Source organism: Perca fluviatilis, chromosome 9 (assembly GCF_010015445.1).
Source record: "Perca fluviatilis chromosome 9, GENO_Pfluv_1.0, whole genome shotgun sequence".
Classification (NCBI taxonomy): Eukaryota; Metazoa; Chordata; class Actinopteri; order Perciformes; family Percidae; genus Perca; species Perca fluviatilis.
Window position 1 is genome coordinate 10283004 of NC_053120.1, and position 22452 is coordinate 10305455.

Consider the following 22452-nt stretch of genomic DNA (forward strand, 5'->3'; position numbering starts at 1 on the left):
ATAGCAATATAACAATGCCCATGTATATGCCGTGGATTTAAGGCATTTATTCTCAACGTTAGATATGTATACTCTGCGGGGGGGCAGTGTAGCCAATAGTTAAAGCGAGATACGACCATAAGACACAATCAAGATTTTTTGTTTAATGGCGGAAATTTTTTGAGGAAAGGCTAGGCAAGTTGGTCAGAAATTTATAAAGAAATGTGGAGGCTGCATGGAAGTATGTGGGCAGTGACAGTTTATACATACATACGTACCTATTTTCATATGTAAAGGGAACATAAAAGAGCCTTTAGGTGTTCAATAATCACATGTATGAGTGTAATGTTCGGGGGGAATTTTTTTCACTTGTCCGCAGACTTTGTTATTACATTAAAGGTTTAGTTTTTGATATTAATACACGTCCGTTACATTCAAGCCATTGCCAAATGAGTTGCTACAAAGCTAATTAAGACTATCAGATCCACACAACTCTGTATGGTTATGTTCAGAAGATTGTCCGGTGACTTTCCCGCGCAGAAAATCAAGGGAAGATAATTCCCTCTTCTGAAGAGTCCATCGTGTTTTTGTAATCCTCCGTGTCCTCCTTGGCTACTAGCAACTGCGTGGAGGAGGGGAGGCAGTCATGGAAGGCTTGTATCATGTGGACGCGCCGACAGTTTTGTTGTCATTACTTACAATTCCTCATGGGGCCGACAGAAACTATGCACTATAGCTTTAAATCCATATGTATTATTATTTTTCTTGACTGTGTATTGAAGTCACATTGCAGACACTGACAACTGAATTTATGACCATTTATGAGTTTTGAAGCTTCTGTCAACAAACGTTAACGGAGAAGCTTCCACTGATTTTAAATGAACTCTCCCTCGGTGGCTGATGGCTGTGTGGATTTGAAAGTAAACATTCAGCAGATGAACACTGCATATATCAAGGCTGGTACTCATAGGTCTAGTAAGATAGGAGTTGTACTGAAGTTGGGGGAACTTTATAAAGTCAGTGAATAGCATCTTGTATTCACACCTAAAACAAGCTAAAAAACAAACCTGATCATGCACACATTTTGTCCCCCTCCTCTCTGTCAGGCGGTTGAAGCCTTGGACTCACTCTCTTCCTGTGAGAAGAGAGACTTGTGTTTGAGGGGATGGAGGGATGAAGGGATAGAGGAAGGAGAGTTCTTGGCTTCTTTGTTTCCAGGCCTTGATGTGTGACCAGTAGCCCTCTTTCCCTCCTCTTTTCCTCCCTTCATACAACATACTGCCCAGCTCCTTTCCTTTTTTTCCTCTCCTTCCCTTTTTTCACTCTTTCCATCCTGTCTTACTTCGCCTTCTGCTTTCTCGTCACTTATTTCCTCCTCTCCTCTTTCCGTCTCTTCTTCTCCTCACCTCCTCCTCTTCTACCTCTCCTCCTCTCTTGCCCACCCATACTGTCTCCACAGGGAGCTGCTTCACACTGAGAATGAATCAAAAGGCAAAGGAGAGAAATATCCTTTCAACATGCATGCGCGCACACACACACACACACACACACACACACACACACACACACACACACACACCCACACACACACACACACACACACACACACACACACACACACACACACACACACACACACACAGACCAGAGGACTGTGTGGGAATGAACCAAGGGGCCTCGTTCAAATCCCTGTCTCTAGGCAACCACCAAGGATATGCTGGGGGAACAGCATTAAATTTGGAGAAAAACTAAGAAACACACACCGCAAACACACACACACACACACACACACACACACACACACACACACACACACACACACACATTTTTAGACTCTCTTCCTCTCTGTATTTGTAAAACCAATCAGAAATGTTGAGCAATAATAATAATGGAAAGGTGAGTGAGTGATGCATGTTGTGATAGTGTGTGTAGAGAAATTATTAAGTGTTGACCTTCAGAGGTTTGACTCAAAACCAACAGTGATGCAGAGGTGAGCAAGAGTGCAAGAATGTGTGTGTGTGTGTGTGTGTGTGTGTGTCGGGGAAGTTGTGTGAGCGCTAAAATTGAATCACAACAAATAGTCACTTGTGTTTATTTTGGATGTGTGTGTGCGTGTTTATGTGAATGTGCACATTCATTTGTGCACAAATGTGCGTGTATGTGTGTGTGTCTGCCACCTCTGCAGCTGGCCCTCCATCAGCAGATTAATAAGCTTTGTTGCCACGCCGACCGGAACCTAGTGACAACCATCCAGACCCAAGGCATTATGGGTAACGGACTGACTGGCCGCAAGCTGGCCCTGTTTTTACAGCTCTGTTTTGTCCCACACCGCGCTCCTGTGTGTGTGTCTGTGTGTGTGTGTGTGTGTGTGTGTGTGTGTGTGTGTGTGTGTGTGTGTGTGTGTGTGTGTGTGTGTGTGTGTGTGTGTGTGTGTGTGTAAGATGGTTAATTGCTCCTCTCTTGCCACCCTTCTCAATGACATCACTGCGGTCACAGATGTTTTTTTCCACTTCTAGGACCCCTGGACTCACAAACACACAAACACACACACACACACACAAACACACACACACACACACACACACACACACACACACACACACACACACATACAAGCTCAGGAAACACTTCCAAGCTTTTGACTCTCTCTCTCGCTCTCTCTCTCTCTCTCTGTCTGTCTCTGTTCTGCTTTGTGTCTTATGTCTTTCCTTCCTCCTCTTAGTCTTTCCTTCAAGTCCTTACTTTTTTTGTTATTGCCCGTGCCCCAATATTGTGAAAAATAACACGTCCTAAAAAGATAAGACATTAGTTTATTGTAATTTGGATTATGGTTACCTAATAACGAAACATGCAGTGGCTACTTAAAAAAAAAAAAAAAAAGGTTTATAAGCATTATAATATACCAACTACGCACTTGTTTTTCTTTTATTAGTATTACATAACTTAAAGTGTACTCCAGGGATTTAGTACTACACTTCTAAAAAGTTCGGTGAATCACAAGAGACAGATTTAAAAAGAAAATCAAGCAGGAAAGCAGGAAAGGCCAGGATTTCTTGAGTTTTAGTATCGGTCAACCTCCAAAAAACCCTGGATCCTACATTTCCCATAATGCACCTCAATAGTGTCTTTCATTAGAGCCACCGGCCCCCGAAATCCATCCTCTTTAAAACCCCACACTTCCAGTTTGTGATACAGGCTTTCCTTTGCAAATTTTAAGCCCCATACACATTTTGACATACAGTAACATTATCAAACTGTTTTCACAGGCTGAGTAGTAAACTGATCTGTGCCTGTAAAATTGGTAGAATGCCCTTTTAATTTTGGGCAGATTTGTGTGTGATCATAAGGCAAAATTGTCAGAATCTGACAAAATAGTCTATCATCCTGGAACTGATCACAAGTGTATTCACGAAGACTTATGTACACTATAGCTATTTTATATATAACTTTATTAGGGAACAGTGTAGTCTGACTTTAGTCCCTACTTGAACTAACTTTCACTGACACAAAACAAACATAACATATTTCTCCAACTAAACTACTTTTTCTCACATATAGGGAAGAAATACTTTCGATGGTGATGCTTTTTACCTATAAAGCATACGGCGAGACTTGAGGCCACAGAGCAGACATGAAGCACAGAGAGTTTTAGACAGACAACAACAAGTGTCCCTCCATGAAGCTGAGAGACTGAAGAAAGTGTTGTCTTTTCCTCAAACTCCTCTGATCAACAATGATTCAGTGTTGGTAACACTGGTAACTACCCACAACCCCCTCTGTCTATCTCATCTCTCTCCCTCTCTCTTTCTTTCTATCACACAACTTTATTTATACTACTTTCCCATGAGTTCTGTCCTCCCAGCTACTTTTCTAGTGTCCTTTTTCTCTGTCACACTTTCTCTCTTTGTCACAAACTCTCACTACACTCCCTCCATAGGCGTTCCTCGCTTGCTCCAATTTGGGGCCATGAAGTTGCAGTGCCCCCTGGTGGCAGACTAAAGTCACAACAGAGCTTAAACATAGCCAGTCCTGCTGCTTAATCTTTCTTTTCTTTGTTTCCAGTAAATAAAGAAGCAGTTGATAGACCCTTCAGCAAACTAAATATCTGGTCATCTGGGTATTGAATTTCTCGAAGATCAGGTGTTTTTTTCTAGAAAGTCTAAGAATATGCTAATTATCTTGGAACACCAGAAAAATAATAAGAAATGTTAGAAAGTATATTTCAGTGTTTTGTTGTTTTACATTACACTACAGTGTGCAACCGTTGAGGAAATATGACTGAAAATAAGGCAAAGGAAGGAATAATAGAAGTAAGGAAGGAAATATAATATATGGAATAATAGCATGAGGCCGTGAAAGCATTCTGGCTTGAGCAATATAGAACATTTTCTGCTGAGATCCGGAAATTCACATTTTAAGAGGACACCAAAACCCGCTTTCATCTCTGGAGTGCTTGTGAAACCACATTAAAGCAACCGCACCAACAGAAAATACCAACTTCTGTCTCGTCACGAGGAGTATTCCTGTCAGATCATTTTGCTCACTTTTAATTTCTGATGCTTCTCTGAGCGGCTTCTGAAGTTAAATCAGGCTCTCCTCAGGCGTAATAGAGACATGTGAAACCACTTGCAGAGCGCTTTTTGGCTCAGGTGTGATTTCCACAAACAGGCAAGATGATAGACATTGGCTGCCAGACAAGAGCACATTTCTCAGTCAGCACATTTGTTTTTAGACTGTAGAAGAGAACAAAATAGAATAGAAGGTATCGGAGGGGGAAAAGAATGGATTAGAATCAAAGTAAAAGTTAAAAAATCACTTGACATTTGGTCTGTGTTTAATTATCCATGACTGAATGCCGCAGACTGTGGGCCTCAGTGAAAGCTACTTTGTCTGACTGAGCTCTGTCTGTCTTAATGAAGCTAAAAGAGTCTTAAACAGCTTAACACAGTCTTCAGGTTTCTACCAGTGTAAGGCAATACAGTGAGTGTAATGATGCACAGAGCAACGCTGTGTGTACGTGTGTGTGTGTGCGCACAAGAGAGAGAGACTGTGTATGTACTCTACTGTATGCATGTGTGTGTGAGACAGTGCAGGCGAAAGCAGAGACGACATCAGAGTCCATATTAAAGGATAATTACAACTAAACAACAGGAGACTGTTCCCATGAAGAATCCTGGGGGATTATCACTGTTTATTGCTCCTTTACATTGTAGAGCTTTAATGCTGTAGTGTGTGTGTGTGTGTGTGTGTGTGTGTGTGTGTGTGTGTGTGTGTGTGTGTGTGTGTGTGTGTGTGTGTGTGTGTGTGTGTGTGTGTGTGTGTGTGTGTGTGTGTGTGTGTGTGTGTGTGTGTCCAGGCTGTGGAATAGTTTACCTCATTATATCAGGGAATGTTCCTCTCTTATAGAGTTTAAAACAATATTTGCTTGTTTACTTTTTACATTTATGTTTAGAGTGCTGTGTTAATGGTGTGATAGGACTTTAGTAGTATTTAGTAGTGGCAAGGTCCAGAATTTAAATGTCTTGATGATTGTGTTATTTTATCTCTTGTACAGCACTGTGGTCAACTTCTGTTGTATTAATATGTGCTTTATAAATAAATTGAACGTTGTGTGTGTGTATGTGTGTGTGCCTCAAATGTCCTCTCGCTATTTACCTCACCACAGTCGGATGAGTTACTCCATATTTGCATTCATGATCGTCTTCATTACATATTCCACTTTTTTTTTCTTTTTTTCCCCGTCATGTATCATAGAATCATAGTGAAGATGAGTAACATCTCTCTGCAGCAATACTAACCCAGCAGCTAATCCAACAGGAAAAAAATCCGATGAAAAATGCCATTTTAGTCCCGGCTGTTTTTATATTTGTTGCTAAAGTGACCAACTTCCACTTTACGTACCATTCATTTGTTATATCTCTTCAGTAGTTTCCTGATGCCAGGATATTGTAACTGTAAATGTCAGGAAACACATAAGAAAAACACTAAACAGTAAGAGAAACTGAAGGAATGTTTCATAACAACAAAATGTTTCTGAAGAAAGTAATTAAGAAGGGCTTCTCTTTACCTAACATAATGCATTTATCATTATAGGTTCCAAAGCTTATAGTAGTGCAGCACTCAGCATAAAGTCAGCTGCTCTAGGCAGTGTCTTTGCAGACACTGAGTATACACCAGTATAGTTTAGTGTGTTGCTGGTCTTACCTCCTGCTGTGCTCCCTGCTTGGTGATCAGTTGTTGTCATGAAGTGATTTTCCAAATAACATTCCCCAATATTAACCATGACTTGTGTCACATTTTTTTCATATTCATCATTCATATGCGTTTTCTGAATTGAGTTTGTGTTTCTTGAAAAACACGAGTCAAAAAATGCACGTTCTAATGAGAAATCAAGTGTTTTGCAGACAGATCATGGTCAGATCACACTTCACTTCCACACAGTTCATGTGAGACTCATTTCAAAACAGCAAAGAATCAAAACATGGTAACACTTTTTTTAACCTCATTTCTCAAGGACAGTAAAAAACTGGACAAGAGAATACTGAAATGTTTTTTCTACTTTCAAGGTCTGTAATCACGTTTTACCTTTGCACACGCACAATACAGCAACTCACCTCTCACAGGTGTTGGAATATTTAAAAAAAAAAATTGTTACATTTAATAATAATTTATACTTTATGGGAAATTACAATGTTTTCACTCTGATGTTAGAATACAAGTTACACACAGGCCTGAAATACACACACACGCTCAGTACCTATACTTACACTAATGGAGAGATGCCAGAGTGAGGGGGTTGCAGCTGTCGATGGATAGGCGCCTCGAGCAGTTGGGGGTTCGGTGCCTTGCTCAAGAGCACTGTGGCAGTGCCCAGAGTTGAACTGGCATCTCTCCAGCTACCAGTCCACCACCATACTTTGGTCCATTTGGGGGTCTTGAACCTACGACCTTCTGGTTTCCAACTCAACTCCCTAGAGACTGAGCTACTGCCACCCCAATTCATCTATTCAATTAATATTCATCTATAATACATTATTTGCAGATGATTTATTGAACTGATGAACACATGGCCTGATATATGTCTGATTGATCAGTCTTGCCAGACAATGGCAACAAATCCAGATGGCAAGTGTTTGTCAAACATTTTTTACTAAAAGTTAGTCACCAAACTTGCAATTGGATCACTGAGATCTTTAGAACTCAGTCCCTCGGTGTCACAGCTCTGTGCCTGAGCCCTCCCTGTGAGACAAAGCCAGAGTCCCAGTAGAAAATTAGCGCATTTAGCTGTCATCGCTCGGCTCGCTTTACAACCCAACCAGCATTCACACAGAGGGCCCTGGCCTCTTTTCTCTCCCTCCATCCATCCACCCCTCCACCTCCCACGCCCAACCCTCGCTTGCTTGCTTGCTTTCTTTCTTTGAGTAGGAAAGGCGATCCCCTGTATAGCTCAGAGATCAAGACAGGAAGGTGTAAACTGCAGATAAATGTGATCAAGTGTCTCCGCTATCACAAGCCCTCACATTGGAGTGGCTGGCTAGCTGGGACCCCCAACCCCACACACCCTCCTCCCTGCACACCAACACAGATTAGCTGCCCCCTCTTTGTGCCTCTCAGTGGAAGCAGACAGGTAGAGGAGATGAGGAGATGTTCAGTTGTGTTAGACCTGCAGACCTTTCAGACCTACTCTCACTGAGCACCTATCATTTCACCTCATATAGACCCATCCGTCTAAAAGTCATTTTCCTGGCCTGCTGGACCATTTAGGCAACAAACCAGAAACACCTTAATGAGATGAATACAGAGTGTTTGCTACTGTTATTGTTCCTGTGCAATAATTAAACCTCTATTCATTGATTTTTTTATTTTTTTTTTGGCAACTTACGGGCAGCACAACAAGCTGCAAACACATTAAGTTCACATTAAGTTGATATGTTAGCAAACAGTGGCTTATTTGCACATCAAGCAGACATGTAGCAACATTAGCATTCATTTGGAGTTGTTTTTGTGCCCTTCCTATTTTGGCTTCCAGCTGGTTCTTCCGCTGCCACTATGTTCACCAGCATATCACAAACTTTATCAGCTTGGTGCTGGCAGGGTTCAACAATAAGGGTTGCCCGATGGCCCGGGGCAAGTAAAACGCCACGTCGGGTAAGTACATATAACGCACACGGGCAAGTGGGTTTAAGTCTGCTCCACTGAACTCAAGCGAACAGTCATCCGCTCTCTCTCCCCCTCTGATGGTGAGCAACTGGAACAGTGATAGGACGTCATCACTCCCAAAGTCATGACAACCAAATAAACAACAGTGCTAGTAACAGTTACAGAACTTTCTCCTCAGGCAGAGGGACAAATGGGCGAAAGCCTCGACGGCTGCTTTGCCATGAAAACCGCACTCACGCAGGTCCCGTCAAATATGACATTTAAAGTAGCTTGAAAAATAGCGTAATGGGCTCTGAATTTGATGAATTAACTTTTTATCAGACCCCAGATAAGACAAGAAGCTAACGTTAGCGAACACTGCAGTCCCTCCGCGCTTGACACACACCGCTGCAGGAGACATTGTATTCCTCCAACTAAATGTATCGTTAGTCACTTACTGTTTAAAACGTTTTACAGGTTAGTGGGGATGCATACCACTCAAAACCAACATGAAAAAACATAGTAATGTTCTCTCAGCATTTTGTTTTGTTGCTAAACTGTATGTAAAATGAGCAGTGACAATTAAATCACCTGTTTCCCATAACGTGGGGGCGTCTATCTGCTGGATTTTTCCTTAGAGGTGGTTTACTAGCAATTCAGCCCACTGACGGCAACATTATTGTTCAAATGTTTTCACAATGTTTAGTAATGACAGAAGTAGTGGTCACAGTGAGTGAAAATGTAATCTGAGATGCACATTGCAAAATGTGTTATGTATCTGGAATAGTCCAGTAGCAATGCGTGATAGCTGTAAAGCTGAATGGACTCACAGTAGTAAAACAGATTTTATTCTTATCCAAAGATTTTGCATGTGCTAGAGCTATAGTAGAAATGAGAGTACCTAAAATGTATGCGGTCAAACTAACAAATTACAGATAGAAACCACTGTCTCTCATGAGGTTAATTATTGCAATTAGATTTCATAGTTTTTTTTTTATTAATATCCTCCACTTTCAGTATGAACTCGTCTATGACACTGTTCATGATGTGTTTATACATTGTAAATTAAGATCAAATATAACAACTTCGAGTTTTAGTTGTTATTTATTACCACCAATAAAAAAAAAAAACTATTTGTATATGGGCCAGTAAAAATTTACTTTGGGCAAGTTACATTTTTTTTTAAACCTGGGTGCTGGGCATGTCATACAGTCAGATTGTTTAGCTTTTTCACTTACAAACAGCTTTCTGAAGTGTTTGAGAGCCACAAGACTGAATCGAAACTGTAAACTTGAAATCTGAAAAGTTGCCTCAAATTATGTCACTCGAGTCAGTGTGGGTTGCGACAAAAGACTACAAGTTTGAAAATGAAAATAATCTGGGGGTGTAGAGTTAGAAAGAAGTGTTTATACCAGACCTCTGTACAGCCTGCTTCTCATTTTGCTTAAGGCGTGAAGCTGAGACTATATTTAGCCGCTATAATAACACTCCCGAATCACTATCTGAACTGTCAGCCGTCAGGGTGCATTGTTGGTAATGTAGGCGCCAGGTTGTGACAACTTCAAACGAGATACGGTATAGTGGAAAATCAACACAGAAGAATTGACACCATTTTGCTTCTGTCTGACAGTCCTTTGAGTCAATTGTGTCCCAGTTGTGGAGTTTATACCGATTATAAGAGATTATAAACTGTGATATGCAGTACTGCTCTGTGTTTATGATTCTGCTAAGTGAGAGTAGAGTGACTCACCTGAGAAATGTTCATGTAGTTCAGTGTAATCTAATCTGCAGGTCAGCGAATCGGGAACAGTTGAAGGGTAGAACCCTTGAGTCTTCATTTACCGGCCGGCTCCTCTCATCACATCTCTGTGTCATATCTGCAACTTTTTCCCATTGTTGTTCATTAAGAAAGCTGCTATTAGAAATACTGCAGTTTAATCAACACCACAAAGTCAAGGAAAAGAACATTATTTCTCATTCTCTGAGAGGCAAGCATCACATTGGTTGAAAACTAGAGTGCATTTTATAATTTTTAGAGATCATTTGCATGATGATGTAAGCTAATTACATAACTCTAGACAGTGTTAAGTGCAGTTAAGTCACAACTGAACACTGCCTATTGTGTGCTGATAATTAGTGATAATTAGTTAGTGAAGTTTAAGGGAAGGGAAACCATTCTCTATGAAAATGTGGTGCACCACTGGATTGGCTACGAGTTCCCCTTCTCCTCTCGCTGCGGCTCATGTAAAGTTACCATAAAACCAACCATCCTGCTATAGGAAAATGCTTCTTCACTGGCACTGGTCTGCTAAAATACCTCGTTGTTGTCACCATTTGATTCAATGGCCCTCATTTATCAACCTAACGTAGAAACCAGCGCAGATATGAGCGCAGAAATCATTTTACGACAGGCTTCAGGTGTGATTCATGAAACGTTCGTATCACACCAATGAGAGCGTAAGAATGGTCGTACATTGATAAATGCAGCGGCTGGAAACGATTGTAATTTAAATTTTAAATTTCACGTCCCCAAAATATTCTGGGTTTTGAGGCCTCACCCCGACAATTTACGATATGGCGAGACGTAATCTGGCTAAGAAGTAAGGCTGAACGATTAATTTAATTAATGCAATTTCCTAATCGCAAAGGCTGCGATTTGGTCTGCACTACTTATTTATCTGTCTGGTAAAGTTCAAAGACAGTGTTTAAAAAGTGCAAACTACATGTTTATATATGTTTAATACAGTAAATAATAATCTAAATACTATTAAGTATGGTAAAGCCACATATTAGTTTTTTTGCAATCTGCACTTTAGTTTGTGTGATTTGTTTCTGACTTTCATATGAATGTTTACACCAAGCTTGGTCAGTGTTCAATATACTACTGTGATTGAAGTAGTTAAATAAAAGATGTCATTCATATAAATTCCCGCATCACCTAATTTCATCATCACATACAGGCCTGGCCTCCAGGAAAGAACGGTTTGTTTAATCTATCTAATCTTGTGTTGTTCATACTATACAATGATTTATTGCTTGTCTTTGTTGAATAATACAGAAGACAAAGAGCTTAAAATATAATCGCATATTAAATCGCAATATTGATGAAACAAATCGCAATTAGATTATTTTCCTAAATCGTTCAGCCCTACTAAGAAGCGGCACTTTTCAGAGGTGGAGATTGAAACCTGACATCTCAGGTTCATTTGCACCAACATGTGTACTATTTGGCAACCTGAAAAGTGGTATTAAAGGCTGTAGAAAGAATGCGGAATGGAAAGAGATCACTGATGCGGTCAACAGTGTTGCCGTGGTAAATCAGACTCCAGCTGAAGTTTATTTAATATATACATCCTTGTCATATGTATGCTATAGTCCTAATAGTAATACAGGCTTATATTGCAATCTCTTAGGCCTACATGGTGTACCTATATTTAAACAAAAACACAGTAGCGGAGTTTATGCGGTGTCTTTTATTTTACTCTTTTTAACTTTTCCATGAGTCAGCCAGGCAACTGTGAGCATCGTCATGTTTCCTTTATTGAATATCATTGCCAAATATAACACTATACTTTTTAAAAGCGAGGAAAAATAGCCTGACTCCTTCATCACTACATTTATGGCACCCTGTTTTCCTGCGCGGTGTGCTGATCCCCACAGGCTAAAACAATGTTGCAGACTTTTTTTCTGGCGTGTACAGTAGGGTGCCCCCCCCCAGCTGATGCAAGTAGAGCCATGTGCCCTTAATCAATCCGATGGAGCGCTCCACCGTGGCCCGTGTGTGTACGTGTGCACTCGTTGTACCGGCGCATAGAGGCCTTCTAAAAGAGCCAGATCTGCCATTGCTGATAAGTGATCAACTGATGACTTCTCCTTCTCCTGTTAAACTGATTATATGCTGCACCGCAAGTCCACACTGACTCGAAAACTTGCGTACACGAGTTTAAACTTGACGTGAGATTTGACCGCAGCCTCCGCTCACGTCCATATTGGTAAATGGCGAGCTTTGCGTGGAGATGACCGTACGCCGGTTTTACGCTTGTTATCTGTCGTAGGTTCGTTTCGTAAACGAGGGCCACTGTGCCTACATGATGACAGAGCCCGTGACAAGCAGAAAGAACATATCAGAAATAAGATTGAGACTATGGGATTTAAACCAGGGTGCAAAACAAACCAAAGAACACAAACCAAAATCAAATCGAAACTATAATATATCTATCTGTACCATAATCACTATCAAATTGTGTTTCTCTGACAGTGCACTCAGTCGACTCTTACTACTCATGCTATATGTTATGGTGCTGTGACCACAGGCTTTGGTCCTACTGAATTGTTTCAGTACTTTGTTACTGCACTACATGTACACACACACACACACACACACACACACACACACACACACACACATTAGAGCTGTAAGTCTTTCTCTATTAGAATTGTATTCCTTATTTTATTAAATATTCAAATTATATTTGTATGCTATTTAATGCTGGGATATAAACAACTTACAATACTCAGGCTTATGCATAATAGACCTTTTTTGTGTTTTTAAAGACAGATTAAGTATTTGTGGGCGGAGCATAACTGCTAGAAGAAAGTGAAAGTAGCTGGCCGCCGCACACACCTGGGTGACGTGTTTTGACTTGGTTTTTATTTCATGTTGAAACAGTATTTCCCATCCTTCTTTTGATTCACAGACGCAGTCATTCCCTCTGAACTACTCAGTCTCTACTGTAGCTCCGTGCCTTAACATCTCAACAACATTAACAACAATGCCTTGTGTGTGCTCACTCCCGCTAACTTAATTGTTCATAAGACGTCATGTGACAAAAAGCGTTTTGTTTTTACATGCGGGTAGGCCAAGACGAGAAGGGGCGAGATTCGCTGATGTTAGCCAACATATTTATAAAAAAAAAAAATACACATTTCCATAGTAATTTTAGCATTCAATTAGTATCAATTAGATTTTTTTACTATTCAATATACTCAACTTCTGAAATTTGTTCCAAGAACCCTAACACCCATGCACTTTGCAGAAAACGGGTGAGAACATGTACTTGAACTGACCTGATGTAACAAGTAAATTGTTTAGGTATTTTGTTATCTGTCACTTCCATCAACGTGCATTGTTCTGCCATTGAATAAGTGACAAGGTCATATATAAGCTGAATGAAAGGCCAGCTGGGTGAAAAACAGATGGACTGTCTTCCACCAATTTACTTCTTCCAGAGGTATGAATATACATCGGAGTATAAACTGCACTATTGACACCTCTTTTTTTTCCCCACTTTCGCTTCTTTTCTCCGTCTCTCGCTCTCTTCTCGACAGTTCACGTGTCTGATAAACCATTCAGGCCTCCAAGGACGTTTTTCCCATCCAAGCATCCATCCAGTGAAATTACACACTCAACACATAATAGAGTCTGTTCCTATCGTCTCAGCACAGAGAGACCCAGAACCCACATCTGCTCCAGAATACCCCAGACAATAAACAATTCACTCTTCATGTTCAAATCTCATTTTTCGGACAAAGTCTTGACAATAAAAAAGAAATAAATTACGCCGCCTCTGAAGGGGCCGCCTTAGCCATCCTAAAGACGGAAGGAAAAGTTTTTCTCAGAGTTTTTTCGCGGCGAGCAGATTCCTCTGAGCTAGCCATTATCTCAGGGAGGAAGTTAATTAAAGTGGCCCAGTCTGAATCAATGGGGGAATTTGCTGCCGCGCGACGGACAGACCGACGGACTGACAGGAAGAGCGGAGTGACGGCCATGACACCACTTCAGAAGAGAAGATTAGCCCAGAGACAAAACTCTCGGCTCTGATCAGCCCTACAGTGTGGCTCTCCTCCTGGATTACTCCTCTCCCACCCCTCCCTCTCCTCCTTTCTTTTTCTATCTCTCCCTCGCTATCCATCCATCCACGCCTCCCCCATCCTCCATCCCCGAAAGAACTTCAGGGGGCTTGTCTTCAAAGCTCGTCCCCTCCTTCCATCCCTGTAATTCCTCACATCATTACCAAGTTTCCAAAACTTAATTTTAGCAATTACACATGCAATTAATTAATAAATGTGCTGTCATTACAGCCCCTTGTGTGATCTGAGCCCCATCAATGGGAGGTTGAAATAAAGTGGTCAAATGAACTGGGAGGGCTTCAGAGAGAGACAGAGGGAGGGAGGGAGGGATAGAGGGAATGAGATTGTTATTAAGGGATTGCGGAGTTAATCGTTCGAGGGGCTGCTGCTCTATCAGAGGCAGAAGTCTGCAGGGAGAGTGAACGAGAGACAGACTGAGAAAGAGATAGGGGACAGACAGCGTGAAAGCGAGACAGGCGAGAAATGTATGGAGAAAAAGAGCAGGAGAGGAAGAGACAGAAGAAAGACCGGATGATGAGGATGGAGAGGGAAGAAAATAGACCAGAAGAAACAGGAACAAAAGAAAAGCTGGAGAGGAAAAGACAGAAACATAAGACAATAAGGGGAAAGGAAAGAGAGTGGGGCGGAAGAGCTCTATGGAGCGCGCTCAGTTCAGTCAGCCGGATTATTAATGAGATCAGGGAATCTTAGGTCACTACAGCAGTATGAGCAGCAACGCAAGGGCAAAAAACACACACACACACACACACTTACATGTATATAACACACTAATAAAAACACAGCACTGTCTTGATAGTCTTCGAGATATGAGTTGTGTTTGAACATCAAGAGAAAAAGATGAAAAATGAGAATAAAGAAAAGTTACATCATACTGATCGATATTGTGGCAAAGCTCTGCTTAAATTCCCTTCTTTTTTATTTCTTTATTACATTTTTTGTGATGCAACCTTCAATAAAACGTGAAGGAACAAAATACTGAGGCAAAGTGCTGACAAATTCATGAAGTTGCAAAGTTGAGGAACAAAAAGTGCCCTCATTTCAAAAACAAATCCACTTACAGACATGAAACTGTATAATTTGTTCCTTGTTCATTGATACGACAGCAGTTTCCTGGATCAGAGAGCTGACTCATTTATCACTCCAGTGTGTTGACGGGAATCACACCTGATATGAGGAACCGGATCAAATGACAGGTGTGTGTGTGTGTGCGTGTGCGTACATGCATGTGTGTGTTTGTTTTGTTTGGATATCAGATGTGCAGTATGAGAGCAAAGTCCGTTAGCCAGTATTCTAGCTTCATCAAGCTTCACAGATCAGAAGCAGTGATGGAGGATGTGTAATCGCATGACGTGACTCGTGGAAACCTTTTAGACCGAGACGTTCACTGGGCTGCCATGAGCTTTCCGTGGTCTGAGTGTGACCACATTTTCCAAAAGAAACAAACAGATCCAAGTGTGGCTGGATTTAATACCATCATATATATATTTTTTTATGTGGGCCTTTCTGTACACACTACACACAGCATCTATGGCATGTCCGTCCCTCCTGGGAGATGGATCCCTCCTCAGTTTCTCCTCCTGAGGTCCGAATAGAGAGGACTGACGGTGTGGTATGCTGTACAGATTGTAAAGCCCCTTGTAGGCAAATCTGTGATTTTGGGTAATAAAAACTGAATTGACTTGAAATCATGTTAACATATACAAAGTCAATGTACTATACATTTCCACAAATTTAAAAGGGGTGAATTTATAGCTTCTTTTTGTTGCATTTTGTTTCCAAAATAAATTCATTTTGTGATATAACAACGTGATATCATGACTTGGCGTAAACATACACGCCACTTTCCTAAAGCCAAGTTGCGTGTTATCTGTACGCATTTTGAGCTATCCGCGTGTATGTCTACGCTGTATACAGCGAACGGTCTGCAGCGTCACAGCGTAAACAAACACGCCACGTGGCACTTTCTAAAGCCAGAGGCCATTCAGTCCGTTGTGGCAACGCTGCCGAAAATATCCAGAAGTTAAAGCCCGAGCAAGAACAATCTTTGCTGAGTTTTGTTGGTGGCCATGATGTTGTGGCCCTCCTCCCCACGGGGTTTGGGAAAAGTTAGGTTTTCCAGCTCACTCCATTAGTGGTGAAATAGTTGGCTAAGGCTAAGGATAATGCTAGCGATGCTAATGTTAAATATAAGCCGATAGTTGTCGGTCTCCCCTCTTGTTGCACATGTGCATGACATACGTCATGACCAAACGTTAGCGATTGGTTATGGTAGATCCATAGTGGCTCTGGGCCATAGACAGTATATAAGAATGGACCAACAGATCCCGTTGCTCTGGACGGAGACCAGTGAAGGATATTAGAAGCACTTTTCCGGTGATCGCTGAGCGTTACTGCGCAGCCTCCAACTGAGAGAGACAACGTAAATGTGACGTGAGCAACCTGTCTGAAAGTTGTAAGTCTTCTGGTAGCTGTGCCAAGAGAAATCTCAATCATTCCCAATCTTGCAGAGATGGAGAGCATAGGTATATGTAAGGAGATAACATAGGCACAGGCTAATTATTGCTAACTAAAATGCTAGTTAACATTAGTAATTAAACCTAAACAGCTCATGTAAGTCGAAACTGCCTGCGAGCTTCTCCTGTACTATACAGTAATTCCTCTACTATGTGACACAATCGTTAGCCTATTTTTACAAAAGCGTCTGCTACGGAGCCATAACGTGAGGTACAAGGTAATGGAGCCTTTTATACATTGTCGTGCTTCTTTAGAAATAAACAATGGACAAATAGAGTCTTTAAACGCTTCAGATGTAAAGTTATTCGCTGTCAAGTGACGTCAAAATGAATGGCAGTCAGTGGAATGCTAACGGGAGGTGATCTCTTTGTAGCATCAAAATGGCGCCATAGGAGGTTCGAGTTCTGAAGCGAAGCTTACCCCCCTTGCTCTGGGCAGATCCAATAGTTTTAAACTTCAACAGATTACCCGCCTTCAAGGAAGTTAACACTTGTCAATGGAGAGTGGCCAGACTCTCTGGACAAATGAAATGGACGAGAGTCTGGTGGGACCAGGCTAACAGTTTGACACCGACGGGTTAAAATAGAAACATACGAGACTAAATGATTTTAATAATGCTCATCCAAGTAGTTCATTCAACATAAATTGTATAGACACTAAACACTGACAAAGGAGAGAAGTACAGTATAAAGTGTCCAGAGGCTTATTGAAACCTCTCATGTTGAATGAGGTAAAAGGAAAAACAAGATTATAAACAGAAGAGAAACCAAATGACTCTCTGTGTCGCCTCTCAGCTTCTCTAATCTGCTCTGAGTGCAGGCTGCTTGGTCGGGATGAATTAAAGATGAGGGTTAAAACAACACAGCTTCCAGGGTTAAGAGGAGAGGAGATGAGAGGAGAGAAGAGGAGAGGAGAGGAGAGGAGAGGAGAGGAGAGGAGGAAGAAGTAGATCTCAAGTTTTTGTTCATTATGTGTCACTTTTCTAAAGTTTTTGTCAAAGAAAATCTATCACAAATTAGTGTTTTGGACCGTCGTCAATCCACTCTCGGTGCATCAGTGTGTTTACCAGCTCGGGATAGTCACTGTAATACAGTAGTGTGTCTCTTTGCTTTCCTCTGACAAATTGTGTTTACCTCTGTCAAAACTGCTGCCAGTATGTACTGTATGGGTATGGTCCGCACTCCCATCCCAACACGCCCGCCTGTCAAAACAACAACTCTCCCTCTTTTTTAAAGAGAAAAAAGGTTATTCCATGAATTAAAATGCTTAAATGACAGTCAATCAGGCTTGTAATTCCGTCTGGTATAATTAGAGGCTGGGAAAACTAATTACAGTGGAGAAACCTAACTCTCCTCTCGCTCCCGCTCCTCTCGCTACTACAGCAGCCCTCATCACCGAGATCAGGTGACAGCTATCAAACTCGTTAGGCCGCCACGCACCGCCACACATGCACGCACACGCGCGCACGCGCGCACACACACACACACACACACACACACACACACACACTGACTGTGTGGTTGAGCGAGCAGCTAGGCCAAAAAGAGATGGAGATGAGGAGGAGGAAGATTAAAGGATAAAAAAAAAAATAGGTAATCAAGAAAGAGTGGCGACAACAACAGGTTGTGTTCTTAATCAGCAGCACAGAGAGGGAGAGAGAGAGGGAAGGATGTACAGGGATGGGGTAAAACAAGTGAAAAGGAGAGGAAGGGAGCCAGACTATGAATGATAAAGATAGACACATAAAGAGGGAGGGAAGACAGTGAGAGCATATAGAATGAAATGTAAACTACTTTGCATCAGGTGGCTCTCGGCTTGATTACTGCTGGGAAAAGCTGTTTGTGATAATAAAAAATAAAAAAATGGTTTCTGATTATGCCCACGACCTGCTTACAATTTCAGCTGATAATCAGTTATGGCTATAATTAACTGCTTATACTGCAGAAGAACTTAAAGTACTGAAGGACAAAGTCCCAGAGCCCTAAACATCGGAGTACAAAGTACTTCAGTACCAGCTGCTGTAGGGTGACAAGTGCATCAAAAAAATACTGAAATACCATATAATGTAAAACTACGCTGTAAAGTACTGTGGAGCATAAAGAAATATTGCTCATGCTTTAGAGAGTTAATACCAATATGTACAATATGAGTACTGCTCATAATCTTCACTTTTATAGTAGAGCATGTCACTTTACTATCAATTGTTTTTTCATTTTTCCAGAATTATTTTCCCAATTCACCTACAGTTTGTTCTGTTTTACTCAAGGGAAGAAAACGTCAACCATTAACAAGGTGCTGTTGCTTAGAAGGTGAATAGAACAATGCAAAACGAACTTAAGTAAAAGTATTAAGGTAGCTTATTTTTTAAGTAATACAAAAAAAAACTGTAAACAGTGTCGGCATTATTTTCTAATCGCATTGGCACTGACATTTTTTATACTGATTATTTTTTTAATCTGATTCCCACCCGTCAAAACAGAAAGATTTGTTATCAAATTTAAAATAATGAGCCCTTGAAATGACTTGAAACTAGTTGGGCTGTTGTGCCTTTAGGCTCACAGATGCAGTAAACTGACACCTGCTGCTGGTCGGTCAGTTAGTTAAACACTCTATGACATTTAGCCCCTTTTACTTCCCCGCCGCGACACAGGAAGGACCAGGTATCACCGTGAAGACAAACTCATTACACCGAAACCAATTGTCCAAAACCAGGTTTCTTAAAACTACAGGTCAGGACCCAAAATGGGCCTGGGTCCTGATTCTGCGCTGGTTTCCTTGTGAGGGGAATAACACAATACTTTGACGACTTTCTTCTTAAACCTAAAGCCAGGAGCTGTTTTTCCACTTTGCTCTTTGTAGTAAAATCGTCAGTTATACTTTTGATTGATTTTAAAGGCATCCATTTTCTGGTGTTTAAGTGTAAACCAAGAGAGTAAAAGTATTTGTTGAGGCATTCACAACCAAATGTTCACACAAACAAACACACACACACACACACAGACAGACGAGCAGACATGCATACACCTTTGGGCTGACATCATTAGAGCTCTGACACATTCCCAGAGAGTTTCTCTCTCTCTGTTTGATCATGTTTATTTACCTGCTAACCCTCCATGTGTCGTTGGCTCTCCGGTGAGAAACTGGCTAAATGTCACTGCACGTTCCTTCCAAACCACGTTGTGAAGGTCGGTGGTGGGGGGGCACCTGTTTCCAAGGCGACCGGGGTCTCATTTTTCGCCAGCGGCCCATTCCCAACCTGTTACCAAATGAGCCGGAGCAGCACCACCGAAGCTTCAAAGAGCAGCAGCCTCGGAGCCGCCACGGGGGCCGCTAATGTCAGGAAACCCAATACTGCTGCTAAGGGCTGGAAGATTTCAGCTAAAGTTACGTACACAGATAGAAAGACGGACCAGTTGTTTAGTGCTTGATTTAGTACAAATAAATAAATAAATTCTGTTCTCTCCAAATCTGGCTCTTTCTATTTCTTTTTTTCTATCTAACCGATTTCTTCTCATGAACTTCAACTTCAGCTGATGGAAGCGCACCTAATTCACATTTTACTTTCTGGGACTTTTCCGAAGTTTGCGTAAAATTCACTTGATAGTTGCAGGGAAACAGTGCCAAGTCCCTTCCTCACTCCCTCTTCATCTACCTGCATTTCTTGCTGTCTTTCCCCCTCTCTCTCATTTTACTTTGTGCCTGGAGGTCGCAGAGCTTCAAAGTTTATTTCCCTTCATGTTAACTTTTGGATGGATGCTTGAAATGGAGAGAGGAGAGGTAAAAAGAGAAGGATACAGTAGCACAGAGCAGTCGAAGAAAAGAAAAAAAAGCTACATGCACATGAAAAACAGAGACAGTCAAAATCTGGGATTTAAAATAGATTTACAACCATAAGTCAGGTGTTGACGATCATTTTCACTATATTTGTAACTTGGTAACTGAAAGAACAAGTTAGTGTCCATAGTGCACTGCAACAAGCATAAGTAGATTTAGAGATTGTTTCTCAGGCCAGTATCGGACTTACAGGTGTTTAGCCAAAAGAGGCCCCCTTAATATAAATGCATATTTGGAGTTGAGTTACAAAACTCCATTTCACAAATAATAACATTTCTACTCTAAAATGCATGATTATAATTTCTCCCATGAGCTTGTTTCTTTATTTTTGATGCTGTACACTCAACAGTAGATTTCACAACACATCACAAGTGGAAGTCATCATTGGTTTTGGTTTCACAAAGAAGCCCAAAGCTACGATCGATGGCAGTATGGCAGTGCAGCTGACCACTGTGGTTTAAAGGTAATGAAACGTGATGTCATCTTTGTGCAGCTAAAGGTGAATGTGTATTTTAAAAGCATGTTGTTGTTTGAGATGAACCCTGTGGAAGAGCGGTGTCTTCCTACAATCTAGGGCACACAATGATACTGTGTTAATGTACATGCTGACCGCACTCTCTCGCTCACGCACACGTATTAAGCTTTTTACAGAAACAGAATTTGTAAGCGTGTATCTGCTTCTTTTGAATGCCGCAAGGGCTCACATATTAGTTTTTAGTGTGTGTGTGTGTGTGTCATTGAAACAACAGCTGGTAAATAGAGGAGTGTCCTGTTCCACTCTCTCCCCTTCCCACAGCTCTGTTTCATAACAGATTTCAGGGGTTTTGGTCAAACGGTAGATACAGCAGGAGCATCAGGCTTGATCAAGTTTGGGAGGGTTTGCAAAATTACGTTCCCCACCTACCGCAGGAAAAATGACACACTTCCAGCCTCTATTCAGCTCTGCATGTCCCTGTGGACGTCTTCTTGTTCCCTCAACCTGGCCTGGATGCGTCTGTTCATCTGCTCCCCACGTATCCACCTCACTGCCTGTCGATCCATCTATCTGTCTGTCCGTCCGGGCCTGTGTTCTCTCACCAGGGTTTGATTTCAGGCTGAATCGACGCCCTGTAAGACGAGTCGAAGCCAGCCTCTCCACGGAGGCTCCAGGGAGGAGAGAGGGGGCGCGCGGCCAGGTTTCATCCCGGGGAGGGTGCAGTGTTTTGGGGTTAGGAGTGGCCCGGGGGGCCCCTGGGCTCGACGGAGGGACGGATGGGTGGATCCACTGACTGATGATTGTGTTTCCCCTGAGGCAGAGAGACATAGATCCCAGCAGGTAGAGCGAGTGAGAGAGAGATCCCTAGCTGGAGTTAACTATTGCTTAACACGCATTCTAAAGAGACTTTGACCCAGAACTCAATGTCCTACGCTGTTTGTATTCTTTTTTTTCAAGGTTTGAAACAGGTGAAATATTAATGCAAATGCATACAGTAGTGTGTGAGACAGTAGTGTGCTTCTAACTTTGTGGCAAAGGTTTGGGGAATGTCATTTTTATTTCAACATAATAATGTCCCTGTGCACGAAGCAAAGCCCATAAAGAAGAGAGTCCTTCCGGAAATGCTTAAAAACTACATACATTTGCGTTCAAGTGACAAAGCCCTCTAGTAGTTGTACGAAGAATGACTTTTGTCCTTTGGGAGCAAAGGAGGAAATAGTGTGACCTTATTATAGAGCCACAGAGTCTGCAGAGGGAGGAGGCTGGGTGGGTTAGATGGGCCAACAAAACACCAGACTTTGACATGGGAAATTACGTTTGCAACCCGATTCGTACCAATAGTCAGCATTGGTTCCTTTAGCCATCATCACAAATTATTGTTCCCTAACATTAACCAAGTAGTTATTTTAATAAACCAAATCATTATCTTTCCCCTAACTTAGGAATTTTTTCCTAAGTTAGGTATGGAAGAACTTGACTGGCCCAACCCGATCCAACATCTTGGATCCAGGATGAACTGGAACACCTTATCGCCCTTCTTCAGTGCCCATCCTCACTAATGCTCTTGTGGCTGAATGAGAACAAATCTCTGCAGCCTGGTTCCAAAGGTTTTGCCTATCTTTCCCAGAAGAGTGGAGGCT

General features: G+C 41.7%; 1 long non-coding RNA gene across 1 annotated transcript in view; it reads left to right on the forward strand.

The window, feature by feature from the left end:
• Positions 1-14255, forward strand: part of LOC120565491 — a 93119-nt gene extending 78864 nt beyond the window's left edge. The window contains exon 3 of the long non-coding RNA XR_005640263.1: positions 13447-14255. This is a non-coding gene — a long non-coding RNA (uncharacterized LOC120565491). The remainder of the gene's footprint in view (positions 1-13446) is intronic.
• The last annotated feature ends 8197 nt before the right edge of the window (positions 14256-22452 follow it).